Genomic DNA, 19,405 nt, shown 5'->3' with positions numbered 1-19,405 from the left:
CATGCACCTGAGGTGAATGTGTATATTACCTAATGAACGAACACCTACCATTACAAAATACTGTCTTCTCTACAGTTTTGAAAGGTTCAGCCTCATCATAATGGATCTCTATTCTATAACGTAGTAATAATTATAATGTGAGGGGAAAAGCGTCATGGATTCTTACACAGTGAAGTGATTTGGTTAATTTACCTTCATCACTTAATCTCTCCATATTAGTAGCTAGGAAAAAGATTGTGATTTCTGTTTAATCCTGTAAACAGTTGGCATGGAAATACTTTTGATTAATTATAAATTCCAATTTGTCCATGCGTTAAATTTTGTGAACATAACTGTGCGTACGTTGCATGTGTGTTGCATGTTGAGGAGAGTTATAAGGTGACCGTCACAATGTTCTTTAAACTGAGATTCATTTTTTTCCTGACAACCATATACATAGATTATGAATAACTACTCTTAAAAATAACAGGACTTAGTGGCTTGGAGGGCTGGTCAAGATATGCCAAGGACTTTCACGTCTAGCTCACCAGTTCCAATCCAGTTGGTTGATGGTGACTAAAAGTTGTAATGATCTGACAGCTTGTGGTGGCTGTGTGAAATAAATTGATGTTTATTTGTTAATAAGTGGAGTCAAGTGTCCACAATGCAAAACTACCACCATAATGGGTACGAATCAGCACCCTTATTGACAGTGTCAGCATAGATCACAAAAATGAATGGACATGGAGACTTAGTAATCAACTCACACATGGAAGTAGCTCCTCCAAAAAACTGCCCCACAATGTTGAAGCACATTGGCAGCAAAGAGCTTGGAAGCTTGCACTGCTGCCCATGGTGTATCTGTACAGCGACTTAATATAGGGCTTCATTTTCTAAGGTTGTCAATTCAGCAACTTTCACAAACATTAAAAAAAATACACTACAGCATGTTTTAAAGAGGGAAAGAGAGAATCTCAAAGGAGAAGGTAACAGGGTATAACTTTCTGTTAGGTTAGTGTAATCTGCTGAAAATACATCAAACTGGCACTGCGTCTGAAAAATGGAAACACTGAGGTTTGATTTTAAAATGTCCATTAAAATAATAACTTTAAAAGTCACTGTTTTTTCCCTGTGAATGCAAGAATCTGCTAAGGAAGAGAAATGCTCTGCTCTAGCAGAGGCTCAAACTTGATCTCTACAATCAGATGCCTCCAGCAGGAGCACACTAAAATCTGAAGCTAGAAATGATGTTATCATTTAATAAAGGAAATACACATGAACTTGCAGAGATGTTTGTTGAAAGAAATATAGTGTCATTTATGGCAAGTAAATGGTTTTATTCATGCTGAACTACTACCAGGAAGAACACTGAAAAATGTGTTCTAATTTACTGAAGCCTGGATTCATACTGCATATACAAACTGTAACTGCTTCTGTTCTGTTTTTTGCAATATGCAATATTTACTAATTTACCATATTGACTTAACATTAAGCATATACATTACATTTAGAATTTTCCAGGGTGAAATGAAAAAACCACCCGCTCACAAGTATCATGCCCACTTAATTTGTTTAACATTTAAAGACAGGAGAGTATTTTAAAAATAGATCTTTTCATCTTATTTTGACAGGGGGGAAAGAAAGAGCTTTTTTCACCTTTGGTAGAAGTAATGTGTAGCTATTAAAATAAATATGCTGCCTGAATCTGCAAACAAGTTCTAAATACATGGATTAGCTAACCAAAAAAAACACCTCAAGTGTTTTCTGAAAATATCTGTGAATAGTTTGTTGGAAGCCTCCATAACTCACATGGCAGTTTATATTATTACCAGTTATTTTAGTAGAAATGCTAAATCATAGTAGAATGTTCATGGCAGGAAGGGTTGATTTACAGCAAAGCCTATATCCCAGCAGTCACAGGAAATAGATTATGGGACCAATCCAAAATCCATTTAAGCCCCAGATCCACCTGATTCACACATCTGATCCCTGCAAAAAGATCCACAGAAGTGAAAATCTCCCCATCCAATACAAAATAACAATCTCCTCAGACAAAGCATACCCAAGACTGCTTTCTGTGGGAGAATTATTTCGCATTCCTTAATTGGTCAGTCAGTTCAAAACTCTAAGTGTGAATAAGACTCTTCATAGTTTAGCATCTAGTCGTATATAAAACCCTATCAATGGTGTAAAACAGCCACAATGAAAGGTGGAATTAATATCATTTGTGTATATATATATATACACACACACAGTATAACAAAATAGAATATATATTCTTCTCCTCCAAGCTTCCTTAGTTGTTTATATTTTTCTTTCTTTCTTTTTTTACGCCAAAGATGTTAGCGCTGAACTCCATGTATTTATTGCATACACCTGAACAAATACATGCTTCTCTTTGCTATTAGGTAATACTCAGCATTGAGACAATCTGATTCCCACTAGTCTGTTATTGGACCACACATTTAAAAGCACACACACACACACACACACACAAAATGCAGAATGAGCAAATGTAGAGACAGGATTTTATAATTGTACTATAAAAATTGATGTAAACCTTGAATTAATTCTGCCAGCCACCCTTTTTGAATAACAGAAAGGAATGACTGGGATCTTGTTTCCTATATGCATTATAAACTTCCCTCTAGTCATTTCTTTGGTTTAAGGTTTAGTGAGTAAAAGACAGGATCTTTGTACCGTGTCTATGTTAATTAGATTTAAGGAATGTTAAAGGCGTGAGCCACGATTTAAACTGTTTTGACCATAAGATTTAGTGAAGTTTAATTTACAATGTATTCTGCTGAATATAAAATACTGCTGTCTTCTCTGTGAGAGACTGTTTGTGTGAATGAGGAATGCATGCATCAGGAAAAGATAAGGTGTGAAAGCCATCACAAATGTCCAGATGGTCAAGAAAAAGTGAGAGACTTGGAAACACCAGGAGACAATCAGAAAAACATCCATTGTATCGATGCTAAACATGTTAGCAGCACTGACAGCCTCAGAGGTGAGGCAACCACCCCCAAAGGCAGGACAACAAATAGGAGATAACGGTGGGAAGCCCAACAATAACCATCAAATGATAACAGTGGAAAACCCCAAGATTACCACCACTTAAGGACTAATGATTACAGGATGACATTGCAAAATGCCTGGACTCAAATGGGAATTTACAAGTATAAAGCTGGGGTGTTTTGCCATGAAACTCTGGGTTCAGTCCTGCCAAAACCTCGGAGCACTGGATCGCGACCAACAGACCCCAGCTCCTCACTCGTGTTCAATCTAACTGGCCATTAGATTGACTAGAGCTACAACAGACTGGTAACTATAAAAACATCAACTGGCAGGACTGTGTGCATGATGTGTATGTGTGTGTAACTGAAAAGCATATGCTAACTGTTGTAGTCTCAATAAATGCAGCATGCTGCCTTCTCCCCTATAAAGATCATGTGTGCTTCTTATAAATATAACACAAATACCCTTTTAATATTTCATTTTAAGGGATGTTACATCTTTCACTACTTTACATATCCCTGATTTATAGAGAGAAATAATCTTTGACCAGCAGTTATCTTTCCCCTTTGTGTATTGTATATGTCTGAGACAGCATAGGTTTCCTGACATTGAGTTTTACCAACTTCGAACCATCTCAACAGAAATGTCAATAATGTGTATCACAAAACTGACTAAAAAAAAAAAAATCAATATGTCAGTCCCATCTATCTTTCTTAGACTCAGCTGAATCCAACTGAAGCCCATTGTCCTTGTGTTTAAGATGCCATTTCTTGGCTATAAACAAATTGAAAGAAAAATTCTGCCTCTCTGCAGAATAAGCAGAAGCTTATCGCCTAGCCTTTACTACACAATCATGATGGTTCTACTCTTAGCTTTCCTCTGTAATTTAGGAGACCGTTTGCATAAACTCTCAATTTAAGTCATGCTGAAAAATATGCCTCGAATGCAAATCTACTCAACACACACTAAGTCAGAAACAAAAGCTGAACATTTTTAGGTGAAGAAAAAATATTTTCATCAAGCATTAATACATAACTTCTCAAAAATCCTGCACGTGTTGTCACTAGTTGCTTATAACCCAGACATGTGAAAGGAAATAAAGAAGCAAACATATCCATTGCTCAGAGCAAGAGCCAATGAGACAGCCACAGTTTTCAACAGAAGTATGCCCAAAAGGTTGGAGTTCGATTGGGTTAAATTTAACAAGGCAACACCTAAAGGCAATAGGTCCTGTCTGTTATTGAAAGGGAGGAGGACTTTCATTGTTGTCAACATCCCAGTCCTGATGCCCAAGAAAGGCACTTTGTACTGAGGACACCCCACTGTTTGGTCAGTGCTATCAAGCCAACTGGGAGGCAGCTCTGGTCAGTCCTCAGATCCCATTCCAGTTATCCAATGCTGGCCTCAAGGACCAGTATCCATTTCTGTTGCCCAGCAAGATCTGATCTTTTTATTTGCACATGATGTCCCAGTATAAGCAAAATTTCAGAATCCAAATCCAGAGTCTAATCCTGTGAGGTGCTGAATATTGCCTGGGAAGGGAGATGAGGCCAGCACAAGACCTATAATGAACTACCATCTTTTCAGTTATACTTTAAAAAGCAGCATTCGTCAGAGTGGAAACACATACACAGTGATTCTTTAAAAAAAGAACAGGAGTACTTGTGGCACCTTAGAGACTAACAAATTTATTGAGCATAAGCTTTTGTGAGCTACAGCTCACTTCATCGGATGCATAAGCTCACGAAAGCTTATGCTCAAATAAAATTGTTAGTCTCTAAGGTGCCACAAGTACTCCTTTTCTTTTTGCGAATACAGACTAACACGGCTGCTACTCTGAAACCAGTGATTCTTTAGTGATTCGCCCCAATATTCTTCAGAAAGCTCTCTACTGCCAGGCAGCACCAGCAAACAATGCTTCAGTAAACATTCAACTTTTGTACGCTCAGGGCCATGTTTACTGCAAATCCAGTGCTATGGAATCAGAGGCAGAGTCCTTCTCCCTCCGCCAGAATTTGACTGCACAAGCTAAGGTTTGGTTCTCAATAAAAGGGAACGGAATGCAAGCTGATGGAGTGCTAATTGCCTGAGTTTGCAAACCAACAGAAACAATAGCTGAGGGGAGTCAGCTGAACCCATTCATCTCAGTGAGGTATTAGCGATGAAACGTAACTATGACAATGTAATTGTAATGTTATCAACTCTTTCACTAATGATGATTTTAGGAGATACATGTAGCTCATGAGCTTGTCTTTATTCCTGAAACTAGCACAAGATATTGTGTTAGAGAATGGGAGAGACTATTAGTGTGAAACCTGGGGCAGGGCAAAAGAATAAAGACTTCTGCAAAAATTTCAATTAACCTCTGTCCCTGCTCAGAAGGGGGAAACAAAAAGGGGCATCCTGAAAGCCTCAATTGCCTTGTCATTGCCAAAATCCAAACTGCCTCTGATTCTTCAGGCACCAAAAATCCCCATCTGCCACCTACCCAGCTGGCAAAATCTCCTGCCTTCCCGAGACAACTTCTGTAAAGCAGTTATTCATTATCAATGCAAAAATCTTAAATGTAGGAGCCGAAGAAAGAAATTAAGAAAGAAATACTCCACAACTGACATTTGAAAAGAACTTACTGCCAAAGGGAATAATATAATGGAAGTATTGCATCAATTTTATTTAGTTTCTTATTTATTTTTCATATTTTTTAAAAAATTAAAAATGTAATTAATGCTGCTTCATTTGACTTGGCTTTGCTACACAAATCAAGAGATCTTGCCATAAAACTTAAGTCGCGTTTGTTGCAGAGCGTATTATTTACAATGCATTTCCAACTGATTGTCAACGCAAAAGAGAAGTCTCTCAGAACAAATGTATTCTGGAAAGTCAGCAAAAATCTACAAAAAAAAGTTCCTAGGTACTAGGATGATTTGACAAACTGTTCTTTTATTCTCCTCCCGCCCACTCCTCCAGTGGATATGATCAAATCCCAGTTAGAGGAGATAATCACCCCACCACAGCAAATATAAGGCACACCATGACAAAAATCTTTGTTCCCCCTTTTCTATCCTCTTACTCAAGTTTCAGAAAGTACATAATGGATATGAATAAATAAATGATCCTCTATCCTAATTTCATGCAGAGCAATTTGAAAAATGTTTCAAATTAACATAAAATGATAATACACATAATACATGAGGCTATCTTTCAGAGTGGTTTTGATAATTCATAAATTCAATGTTTATACAGGTTAGGCCAAGCCAAAAAGGTATCCAATATAACTATTAAACTTATGCAAAGCAGCATATCATGCTCATTGCTAAAGGAAATGGGATGAACTCAAAATCAATTAATATCTAATATATACATTATACATAAACCTACAATTGAGCTTCATCTTCACACCAATTGTTGTTTAAAATGTGCTCTGGTCTGTGAAGATAGAAATCTGGTGAGACTAGTCTGTCTGATCTATTGGGATGTTTTTACTACCTGAGTAATTAAGACACGTTAATAGCACTCAGTGAAACCATCCATATATTCTATAAGCAGACTTGTGCTTTTCTCCAACTTTAGTCAGTATATTTACATCATTACTAACCAAACTGGATAAAGATATTAAATACCCAAACAAAACTAAAAGTACTGTGGTTTTATTTTTAAAAGATTTTACCAATTCTGCCAGTATTGCTCCTACAAATTAGGAGCTTGACCCAGTATCTACTGATACTTCATTTGATTTTAACAGGCTTTGTTTTAGGCCATATATCCATACATGCATTAGAAATATCACTGTAACCTCTGCAGCTTCAAATGGAAAGATATTTGTCTACTCATCAGCACGTGGACGTAAGATTAGCTTACACTTCACCCACTAACAATCCATTAAATTGAATGGAGTGATTCATTCCTACAAAGGTGCAAGGGGAGGTCAAGGGAAACAAGGTATTTAAGATTCCATGGTAATAAGTGTGGTGTAATGGCTTAGACTAACAGATATGAGGTTTATATATATAAAGTTTGTAAGTGTGTATATATATATATGTGTGTCTGTATATAAGTATATATAAGAGGTTTATATATATAAGAAAATGTTTGCTTACCTATACTTTAAAAAAAAATTTCTTAAGTACAGGTATCTCATATATAGTCTTCTTTCTATCTGGTTTTCTATTTATATTGTTTCACATGAAACAGTTGATACTCCTGACCAAAATTAGGGAAGAGAATCATTTTGGATAAATACAAAACCAGCTGTTAATGGTTTTATCCAACAACTTGAGGTGTGAGTGCTGGCTTGCCTTTCTATTTATTTGCCTTAGTGTTTATGTTTTCCATGAATTTTTTAATGGCTCAGGAAGTCATTTGTGAGACTTAATTAATGTGAGTTCAGGTTATTTTCAGTTACAGGACAATAAAAATAACCTGAGAAAATCAGTTCTGACTTTAATTTTGATCTCAAAAGTCCAAAAGCCATGAAAACCAAAACACAAATATTGATACCAAGTTATTTGGATTTATTAAAGTCTACCCAACTACAAAGATATTTGGGTATATCTGTGATCCTGCAGAACCCAACTGCCAACCCTCATTAGCAACTCACTTTTTTTTTTTTTTTTTTTTTTTAAGACAAGGTTTGGGAATGCACTAAACATGTCCATATTCATATTATTCCCCTAGATGACGATGAAAAGCTGGTATCAACATTAATTCTCTGTGCCTCTAGAGTCTAAATTTAAACATACAGAGCAGCATTACTGGATGCCCCCATTCACTTTACATTCTCTAAACAGTTTCCTGTTATCTACAATGTGCACTATTGGCTATATTGCAGCTATTAATCCATAAACTGTATTCAAGGGATGCAGGAAGGGGTACTCCCCATCAGACAGACTCTCAGGAGGTATTTTGACTGAGTCTCCATGGGGGAGCACGTGCCTCAGTGGGAATTGCAACACTTTCTCACAAAGCATAGCGTTCACCCTTCTCTGAACTAGGTCAGTGACACTAGATGTTACATAGCCCTACATCTCCATCTCTGGGGGACTGCAGCAATGGAACCAACACCTACCTTCCCAGGGTAAGGACTGGGGTTGTGGGTGGCTCCTGCACAAAGATAGTGGAGTTGAGAGAGAAGGTTCTTTATGTCTATGCAATGCTAGCCATCATACAGCCCTATGCTGGCCCTGTCTAAAGGCCTAGAAGAAAGACTATAACTCACTTCTGTTCTGCAGTTGCAACAGATAGAATCTTTCAACATATTCCCTTAAACACCCTTCCAACGTAAAAACATAGTAGATAGTCTCCAGCCTCCATTTGTCAGCCAACATTTGATTCTGGGCCTATCCTGACAGACTCAGATTTGCAGATGGGATGAGAGTTGAGCTCACTCAGAGAGCAGAGAGACACTCTGGAAAATAGTTTGTCCCTGAGGTCAAAGTGAGGTTTTGTAAGATAACCAGTGATTATACTGCTTGGGCTTAATATTGTGAAGTTCAACATAAAGGAAGCTTACAGTGTTGCCTGATCCCAGGAACACAAAATCAGAGCTATTCACAGTCATTCTTGATCATTTCCTGCTTGTACAGTCACAAGTCCATCATTTACTTCCTCTCACTGAGTAAACCATAAAATCTTCTATTGAAAATCAGTCTCATGCATAATTATTTCTAGAAACTCCATAAAGGCCTGATCCTGTGAAGTATCCTCAGTTCTCATAGTATTTCAGCACCTTGAAGAATCATCAAGGGACTGATATGCATTAGTCATAATGGGAGTTGTGGGTGCAAATCAAAATGGGAATGTTCCTCTTAGTTGTAAATCAGATGAAATTCTTGGATTTATATTGTTTCTGCACACAACCAATGAAAAGCAACTAACTCTTTCATAAGAGATATTCAACTTCAAGTGGAGCTAGTCAAAATTTGTAATTAAAAAAAAAATACTGAAAAAGACAAGGGAAACTTTTCCCACTTTTCATCAAACTCTGTCTACCAGGTATTATTTAGTTAAGGATATGACATCATAAATTAGACTTTGTTTGCCCACAACAGTTGGGCAAACAAGTTACATAATAGGCTAGGTATAAAACTGATAATCAAATTACCTGCTTTAAAGACCAACTTGCTATGAAAAAATGCCCTCCATAATAAATGAACTTATCTCCTTCTGACTGTACTTAATAGATGTAATCTTCTTTAACACCAGCCCCCTCTGTGTTTTTCCACACAATTGCACCACTTTTGATGCAAGAACCTTTGTTCCGCAACCCCTGCCTTCTTAGAACACCATTATCACTGGCACCGGTAGTATTAATTTACTGAGTGCTCATAAGGGCTCCATAAAAACAAAGGGGAAAAAACCAACACCATGGCCTTTGGCCAGAGGTTCTTGCAATGCAAGGCCCCAGTTCTGCCACAAGATTTTGAGGTGGTGGAATCCATTCACCTACCCATCCAAAGCATATCACCCATCTCAGTGATTTCCAGGCACAAAGTAAAGGGGGGGTGAGGCAATTAGAAGCAGCTTGAAGCCCACCCCCTCTCCATCCAAAGAAACAGATCATTTTAAAATGGAGCTCCCTCAAATTTGCTCCACCTACATTCCATACTACATTCTTGAGGTAGAATACTATTCACTATTCACTGCCCCCAAAACATCATCAGTTCCCGTCCCTTATACTCTGGTCCAGTACGCCCTTTGCTCACTATGCTTCCTTCTCCTCAGTATCATAGTGATGCTACTCTAGTTGGCTTCCTTAACAAGCAGCCATTCCCCACAGTAGTAACAGGTGGATGGATGGTCGGTCCTGTCACCTTTCCTGGCCATAATGGTGTCAGGAAAGTCATCCTGTGGTTATTGGCTGTGTTGAGGTTTGTCTGTTGGGTTTGGTGGTCAGCTAGGTAATGGATCTTATTTGCTTTTGAGATGGGCAGGTAGCTGACTTGGAGACACATAGAATTACAGAAATATAGAGCTGGTTGGGACTCACTGCACTGAGGCAGGATTAAGTATACTTAGACCATCCCTAACAAGTGTCTGTATAATCTGTTCTTAAAATCCTCCAATGACAGGGACTCCAGAATAGACGAATTCATCTCCTAGGCTGGAGAGTGGGTTGGGTTCAGGCTCCTCCCAGTACCAGCTCTTCAGATTCTGAGCAAGCAGCAGACACTAGTGGGAAGTAGCAGGATCAAGTTCGGCAGTAGCTTGAGTGTCTCTGGATTAAGTGTAGAAGTGTGAGCAACAAGGGTGATGTTGTGGTGGGAGTCTGCTATAGACTGCCAGACCAGGGGGATGAGGTGGACGAGGCTTTCTTCCGGCAACTAGCGCAAGTTACTAGATCGCAGGCCCTGGTTCTCATGGGAGACTTCAATCACCCTGATATCTGCTGGGAGAGCAATATAGCGGTGCACAGACAATCCAGGAAGTTTTTGGAAAGTGTAGGGGACAATTTCCTGGTGCAAGTGCTGGAGGAACCAACTAGGGGCAGAGCTCGTCTTGACCTGCTGCTCACAAACCAGGAAAAAATAGTAAGGGAAGCAAAAGTGGATTGGAACCTGGGAGGCAGTGACCATAAGATGGTCAAGTTCAGGATCCTGACACAAGGAAGAAAGGAGAGCAGCAAAATACGGACCCTGGACTTCAGAAAAGCTGACTTTGACCCCCTCAGGGAACTGATGGGCAGGATCTCCTGGGAGAATAACATGAGGGGGAAAGGAGTGCAGGAGAGCTGGCTGTATTTTAAAGAATCCTTATTGAGGTTACAGGGACAAACCATCCCGATGTGTAGAAAGATTAGTAAATATGGCAGGCGACGCGCTTGGCTTAACAGTGAAATCCCTGCTGATCTTAAATACAAAAAAGAAGCTTACAAGAAGTGGAAGATTGGACAAATGACCAGGGAGGAGTATAAAAATATTGCTCAGGCATGCAGGAGTGAAATCAGGAAGGCCAAATCATACTTGGAGTTGCAGCTAGCAAGAGATGTGAAGAGTAACAAGAAGGGTTTCTTCAGGTATGTTAGCAACAAGAAGAAAGCCAAGGAAATTATGGGCCCCTTACTGAATGAGGGAGGCAACCTAGTGACAGAGGATGTGGAAAAAGCTAATGTACTCAATGCTTTTTTTGCCCCTGTCTTCACGAACAAGGTCAGCTCCCAGACTGCTGCACTGGGCAGCACAGCATGGGGAGGAGGTGACCAGCCCTCTGTGGAGAAAGAAGTGGTTCGGGACTATTTAGAAAAGCTGGACGAGCACAAGTCCATGTGGCCGGCTGCGCTGCATACGAGAGTGCTAAAGAAGTTGGCGGATGTGATTGCAGAGCCATTGGCCATTATCTTTGAAAACTCATGGAGATCGGGGGAGGTCCCGGAGACTGGAAAAAGGCTAATATGGTGCCCATCTTTAAAAAAGGGAAGGAGGAGGATCAGGGGAACTACAGGCCAGTCAGCCTCACCTCAGTCCCTGGAAAAATCATGAGCAGTTCGTCAACGAATCAATTCTGAAGCACTTAGAGGAGAGGAAAGTGATCAGGAACAGTCAGCATGGATTCACCAAGGGCAAGTCATGCCTGACTAACCTAACTGCCTTCTATGACAAGATAACAGGCTCTGTGGATGAGGGGAAAGCAGTGGCCGTGTTATTCCTTGACTTTAGCAAAGCTTTTGACACAGTCTCCCACAGTATTCTTGCCAGCAAGTTAAAGAAGTATGGGCTGGATGAATGGTCTATAAGGTGGATAGAAAGCTGGCTAGATTGTTGGGCTCAACGGGCAGTGATCAGTGGCTCCATGTCTAGTTGTCAGCTGGCATCAAGCGGAGTGCCCCAAGGGTCGGTCCTGGGGCTGGTTTTGTTCATTATATTCATTAATGATCTAGGAGAACTTCAGAAATAAAAGGGCTAGTGATTTACTCCACCCCATACAGAAGGTAAGATTCCCTCTCACAGAGCTCAAAAGGTGGATTCTGTTAATGACGAGCTCACATGAGGCCCTAGCAACTCACTGGTGAAAAGCATATGGAAAAAGTTTGTTTGTTTTTAATAAATCTTTAAGGTTCAAAATAATTATTTAAAGTAAGAGATTAGACATCATGAATGTGTTTGGTATTAATCATGATTAATTCATTTGCTATTTTCCGGATATTACAATAACAGATAGTCTACTATAATATAGTCATTAATGTGTAACCCATTATTTTAAAACATTAAGACAGTTTCAGCAAGAAAGCTCTTTGTATATTGCTGTAATCTCTGTCCTTCTCTCCAGTTTGTGGCTTACTGCCTTATCAGTAACTCTTTCTGATGTATGCTTTTCCTCCCCAGTACGATGTCCAGGCACTGTGGTCTTGCTAAGTCCCTGCACCTTAACTCAAGAATTACAGAAGTAAAGGGTAATACTTTCTGCCTGAGAGCTCTACATTTCATTCAGTTTCTCAGAGAATATGTTTATATATAGAATTCTTCACATGGTTTAGCTCACTATTTCCTTTATACTACAGAAAATATGTTATTGTAACTGCAAAGACAGGCCATCTTGGTACACCCTGAAAAATCTTATTGTTTACCATATGAATGACAGGCACAGAGGATCGACTCTGAAGATCAAAGATAAGATTGTATCATCAAATGTGGCATACAAAGACACAGAGAAAGGGGAGGACCCGATCAACTGTGAACATTTAATCTATTCTTTGTTTGCATACTGCATGCTATATAATAAGAATATAACATTGGGACATTTTAAAAACACTCTCTTTTGGTTGCTTAGTATTGTCCCTTAATGTCTTGAAAAACTGTTCTGTGAGCACTCTGTCTAAACGAATGTCCACATTTAATCACCCCAAATGCACCTTCACTGCATACCAGATGTGTCATTAACTATTGCTGAAAAAAAGTGAAATAAAGTCACTCAGCATGAGAATACTGTGGAATAAGTCAACACTAACAGATGGTGTTTATTTTGTCACTGCTTGTGTTAAAAATTACCACCTATTCCATCAAATCAGTTTCTTTAAGGTGGACTCTTTATGTAAAAAGTGCCACAGAAAATGTTTTGTTTTTTTATCAGCTGTCACTGAGTTCCTTAAAATATGAGCACTTCTTTTCATGGTTTCCAGTTTTCTAGGACATGGTGCAATACACAGGAGATAGGTTTGTATAAATCTGACACGATAGAGTATTTTGCCAGCAACTCTGTCTTGCAACACGCAATCTGTTTTGTTTCTCAAACAAAGTTTGCAAATTTGTTAGCTTGAATATGGTGTTTCCAAGATACAAATTCCATAACAAAGATTAAATCTGCCCTTGGGATTAAACCACTTGATACTGTCATCAATTTGTTTGTTTCTAGTACCCAATCCGTAAGGATTTTTTTTTTTCAGAATTTCTTCCATTCTCACAATTTTTATTTTTTAAGCATATAAATTTTGCTATGCAGTTTACATGCTCTAGTGGATGATTTCTGGGCAAAACACCATGTTCTGAGAAAAGTAATTGTTACATCTGAAGCTGGCTACTATAGAAATCAATGCTAACACCCCAGGATATAAATACATTTTTGCTTATCTACTTTATAAGAGTTTCTTTTTTTTTAAAACCTGTGCAAGGACAATGAAACTGAAATATTTCAAATCCACGGTAAAATAGAGAGGGTCAAATTCATCCCTTGTGTAACTCCATTGACTTTAATGGAAGAGAGACTTCAATGGAGTCACAACAGGGTGCATTGTGTCCAGTGTATGTAAATATAATTTACAACAATAATGGAACATATTTGTTTCTGAAGATTACTGGAAATGAGTTTTCAGAGTAACAGCCGGGTTAGTCTGTATTCGCAAAAAGTAAAGGAGTACTTGTGGCACCTTAGAGACTAACCAATTTATTTGAGCATAAGCTTTCGTGAGCTATATCCGATGAAGTGAGCTGTAGGTCACGAAAGCTTATGCTCAAATAAATTGGTTAGTCTCTAAGGTGCCACAAGTACTCCTTTTCTTTTTGGAAATGAGTTTGTTATTTTAAATGTCATGCTACAGAAATTAGAGACCCATACCAACTCCTCAGATCCCAAAATTAACAACTCAAAAAGTAATTACACTGAAACTAGTTTAAGTAAATTATTTTTGATTTGTAAATCAGAAACTACAACTGAGTCTACAGATATTTATTGAAGAAAACTTGTTGGGGGAGTTATATATATTACATATAGATATATTTATACACACACACACAAAATTAACCATCACTATTAAAAAACCTATCAGCACTAGAAGGATGCTACAGAACACCACGAACACTCTGGAGTCCATTCCATTGTCCTGAGTTATATATTTGCAGTGTATACAATGTGTGTGTATCACACACACAAAAATCATGTCAAAAGAACATTAATGTTGCATAGTTAAGTGCTTGGAAGTTAGGAAATGCTATAATTAAGGTTTCCTGTGCAACCTTAATGTTCCCCCCAGTACATATGTATTTTGCTACACTTTTTAATTACATGATCACATACTATTTTGTCCAATGGACTCCTGGCCACCTTCAGTACAGAGTATAGGATGATGCTCAGTTAAATGACCAACTATTCAATATTTTGTTTTCTTCTCATTGAAAAACGTATGGCCTCAGACCTTATTTACTGCACACTATTCAAGCCCTGCTCTGAAGACAGAATTACTATCCTTGTGGGCTTTTCACTTTGGCCTCTGAGTGATTCAGAAATGTTTACAAATTTATTTTCACAACATCCCTGTGTGGGGAGAGGGTGTTATTATCCCCCACATTGTAGATCAGGAACTGAGGCACAGTAAGATTAAAGTAAAACAAATCCACTAAGTTAGGATTAGTGAGACTAATTTTGAGACATTTAGGACCCGATTTTCCAGAATACTTAGCATTATACAGCACTTCCTATGTTTAAAGCATAGCTCTTGTTGACTTCAGTTTCAGCTATGAGTGAAAATCAGACACTAGGATTCAAGTCAGGCACCCAGAAAATGAGGAAACAATAGTGACCACCTCTGAAATGTCTGATTTAAGTGATTTGCCTAGCATCACACAGGAACTCAGGGTATGTCTCTACTGCAATTAAAAACTCATGGCTGGCTTCCACCAGCTGACTCAGGGTCATGGGACTCAGGCTCAGGGGCTGTTTAATGGCGGTATAGACTTTCGAGCTCAGGCTGCAGCCCGAGATCTGGGACCCTTCCGCCTCACAGGGTCCTAGAGCCCAGGCTGCAGCCCACACCCAAGTGTCTATACTGGAATTAACCAGCTCCTTAACCTGAGTCCCGTGAGCCAAAGTCAGCTGTCATGAGCCAGGCATGGGTTGTTAAGAAAGCTTTTTAAGGGGTAGAAAAAGAGCCCTTAAATTCCAACACTATGATTTATCAAAATAAATCAAGACGTTATCATAGAATTAAGTGTTTTGCTGAATAAGGATAGTTTGCTGATGGTTCGATTACTTAATAATGCCCCGATCCTGCAATCTCAGCCACATGGCTAGACTCTTATGATTGTACAGAGTCCCACTGAAGTCAGTGGGGCTCAGCATCAATGCAGGAGTGAGCACACACAGATCTGATTGCAGCCTAAGTCAGTATCACTATGTCTTCTTTTATCCTAACACCAAATGTCCTCTTTTTCCTGTGGAATTCCTGGAGGGCGGGGGAAGAAGTACTGGCCTAACATAACTCAGAAATTATTCAAGAACATAATGCTTATCTAAAAATTAACCTGATATTGTGAGAGCTTGGGTTACATGGTTCAAACACGGAGGAGAGCTTTAAGCAACTTCACCATATTCAAAATTGATAAATATAAATTGCATATCAGCCTGATAGACAAGTCATGGTTTTGGCCATACCGTGTCACTGGGCTTTGGGTAAAAAGAAGAAAGTATTGGGAGAATAAAATCTGTTATGCTAGTTTTATAACTCTGCAAACACAAATCAGATCTGAGTGCCTCCCTGACATTTCAAGACTATAACAATTTAATAATAATAATAATAAAAAAGATGGTCATGGTGCTAAATATGGGCATACATAACTAAAATATAACAGTACACAAAATAAAACGGTACAAACAGAATACATTAAAAACAAAAGGACTAAAATACTAAAGCCGTGAAGCACCATGAGAAAGGAAAGCCCTATTGAGGAAGTGGACAACCTCTCTAAACAAAAAGAAGTACCTTCATTAGTTTCTTTAAAAATGGGAGGGGATGAGACAGATCATCCACAGGCAGCAAGTTCCACATGCTGGTGGCCAGGCATGTGGAGTCAGAGCACACACATTGCCACCAGCATGATCCTCAAGAAGGATGCTTCGGTGAGTTATTTTTAGGGTGACCACATAGCAAGTATGAAAAATTGGGACAGGAAGTGGCGGGTAATAGGTGCCATTATAAAATAAAGCCCTGAATATCGGGACTGTCCCTATAAAATAGGGACATCTGGTCACCCTAGTTAGTTTTAAAACTACAATAATCTGTTTTTTGATAGGCAGAAAATGTGAAAGACTTGGGGTGATCTTCATGGGCTCAGTCCATCCAGATTCTGAGCATGGACCATGGAGCACACCGACAACTTAGGGTGCTCAGAATCTTATAAAATAAAGCTCAGTATGAACACTGCTGACCAAACATGCTACTGCATTCATCTGTAAGGCAGGTCTGAATGGTATCTTTCTAACTACATTTCCAAAGTGCCCATCGCTACAGTACCTAGGCTCAGCAGTTAGCTGCCCTTCCTATAATTATCTCTTGCTGAATGTTTTGGTGAACAGTGTTGACATCTTGTTCCTTGGCACATACTGAATGTATCAGAGTATCACACATTTAGTCAGTATACTTGCAAACTTAGCAAGCACACGTATGAACTGGACACCTCCCAAATGAAAAACTGAGGATTTTACTCACGCTAAAACAAAGGCTCCTGTACAGCTAATAGACCATGTGCACTAATAGGGTTACAGCACTATTTGGATGTATCCTCATCCAGAAAACACTTTAAACCAAGTGTTGGTGCTGTCAGTTTTTGGCAGTCAGATGGATGTTAAAGACCTCATGGCATTTTTTTTTTTTTTTTAAAAAAGAATAGAGATAAAGCTGGGTTTTGGTCCTAATTCCTTCTCTGAATTATAAACATAATAGATTAAGCCAGCACTGTTACCAGTGACAACATCTGTATGTATAAGCTCACTCTTTTCTTGTAACAATTACAGTACACAATATGCAATACATTCTTCTACAAAGCTATGCCAAACCCTATGTGTAGAAATGATTCCATACGCAGAAAAGTCCCCAAGAGATGATTAATTTCTTTCCATTTCTTTGCCATGTGTTTAGATTTTTATACTTTTTCCCCAGTTACAGCAGAACCATAAATAAGAATTAAAACTGCTGTAAAAACAGACTATATATTTAATATTAATATTTACCACTAGATACTATTTCATTCATTTCTACATCACTGAATGCATGGGATGCGGCACAATATAAAACAATATATAAATCCAACTATTTCCAGTGGGACGTGGGGTCAGGCTCCTAGGAAAGCTAAACAAAATGAGCAACAAAACACAATATAATTCAGAAAAGAAAGGATAGGAAGAATACAGTGTTCATAGATGAAGTGACCCAGAGAGAAAGGCCTTGCAGAGAGCCCCTAAGATAGGCATCAAGGGATTCTGGAGGACGCACTCAAATACTGCTGCTATTAGTGTTGCGATTCAGTGATATACTGTTTCGGCCAAACTCATTGTTAGTGTAACTCCCTTGATTTCATTGATAGCTAGATCACTAGCCACGATACTATGGTCATGGGCACTTCAGAAATGCAGAGATATAGCAGATCATTTCTCATCTTTATACAATTTATCTTTTTTTAAAGTAGTTACTAGCTACAAACTGGGCCTGATTTCTGTATCATAGACCTCTATCATGGGAATGTAATTCCTGTGGCTAACAAATTCTCTCTCACTGTAAACCTGGACTGATTTTTAAGGGCCTGATCCTATGAGATGCTGTAAGTATCCCAAGACTTATGGAGCACCCTCAACTCTCACTGACTACAAAGAAGGCTACCACAATTTGTAGGAGTCAGTGGTATTCAGCATTTGACATGATCTGGCTCTAGACAGGCAAAACAAAATAGGATCCTATCCTGGAGTTCTTGATCAGTCTATTATTATTTCTAGATTTGCTTGCATAGCACAACCTATCCATATATAAGATTGTTTGCAAGACTCCAGGGGTAATCAAATGAATGTTAAAGAAGACAGTACATCAGAAAAACAAAAAGAAAAACACCACTATCAAATATTTAAAGATCAGAATCTAGGTTATTATTTCTTTTTAGGGCTCTGATTCAGCAAAGCCCTTGGGAACATGCTTAAATGCTTTGCTAAATAAGGGCCTAACTGAACACACGTCACAAAGATGATGATGGCTGTAAGACAAGGAAAGCAGAATAGCGTAATAGGAAGCATCTTTCATCTGAACAGCCAGTCAAACATAAAACAGAAATTGCAGCCTTGAGGGCATAAGGCTTTATCAGAAATGGCTCCTGGGAAATTAGTAAGGGCACAATGGAACATATTGACTAAGATCTAAGGTTAATGCAACTGGACATATCCAATGAATGAAAACAATGCTTAGTATTTAAGAGATATCAGGAGAAAGGGGTTTATTGAATCTTTATTTAGATAGAAAATCACACCAAGAAGCACTTGGTTCTAAGATCTTCATATGTTTAATCAACTATTAAAATTTTCTCTTAATAAAAGAAGAATGCCACATTATTTTTTTCACACTCCTCCCTTTTCCCAAGTGATTTTATCTATCTTGCTGTGGGGGTGAGGAGGAATGATGCAGTTATATACTTTAACAAAACTCGTCTGTCACGGAGGTAATTCTTTACAAAAATTCTGATTGTGTTATATAGGATATGTAAGATAAAAAGCTTAACGTTGCCCTAAGAGCTACTGTCTGGATTTGAAACTGGTTTAGATAAAAAAATTCAGTCAAGGCAAAAGATGAACAGAGATATCACAAAATCTCTCATTAAAAAAGGCGGACTGCAACATCTCTGAAGCAGTACATGCAAACTTCCACTAATGAGCAAAAATATATGCAGCCACCTTTGTAAATAAATGACTGGTACAGATATTGTGGTGCCTGTCCTTAGGTCTGTGTATAAGCAGACCTGGCATCCCTCACATTATTCAGGAATCCTTTTGCCCGTAGCTGGCCTATGCCAGCTCTCTGGTTGGCTCAGGGGAATTGCAGTTCCTTCACCACCCATTCCTCCCTTAGGAGTCCAGTAACAAATACCCCAGCTTAAGAGTCAGTTAATAGATTGCAGTTATCTGAATAAAAGCCAGGTTTATTTACTACACAGTAGAAAACACAGAAAAA

The 19,405-nt window shown here is 38.6% G+C and overlaps 1 protein-coding gene across 3 annotated transcripts in view; it reads right to left on the bottom strand.

Annotated features, from left to right (window-relative positions):
* The window catches only part of TENM2 (teneurin transmembrane protein 2), an 832,723-nt gene that overhangs the window by 462,989 nt on the left and 350,329 nt on the right, over nucleotides 1–19,405 (bottom strand). The gene's annotated exons all lie outside the window — the stretch shown is intronic.

The sequence above is a fragment of the Chelonia mydas genome, chromosome 8 (genome assembly GCF_015237465.2).
Source record: "Chelonia mydas isolate rCheMyd1 chromosome 8, rCheMyd1.pri.v2, whole genome shotgun sequence".
Taxonomy (NCBI): Eukaryota; Metazoa; Chordata; order Testudines; family Cheloniidae; genus Chelonia; species Chelonia mydas.
This window is presented reverse-complemented; position numbering and strand designations above follow the sequence as displayed.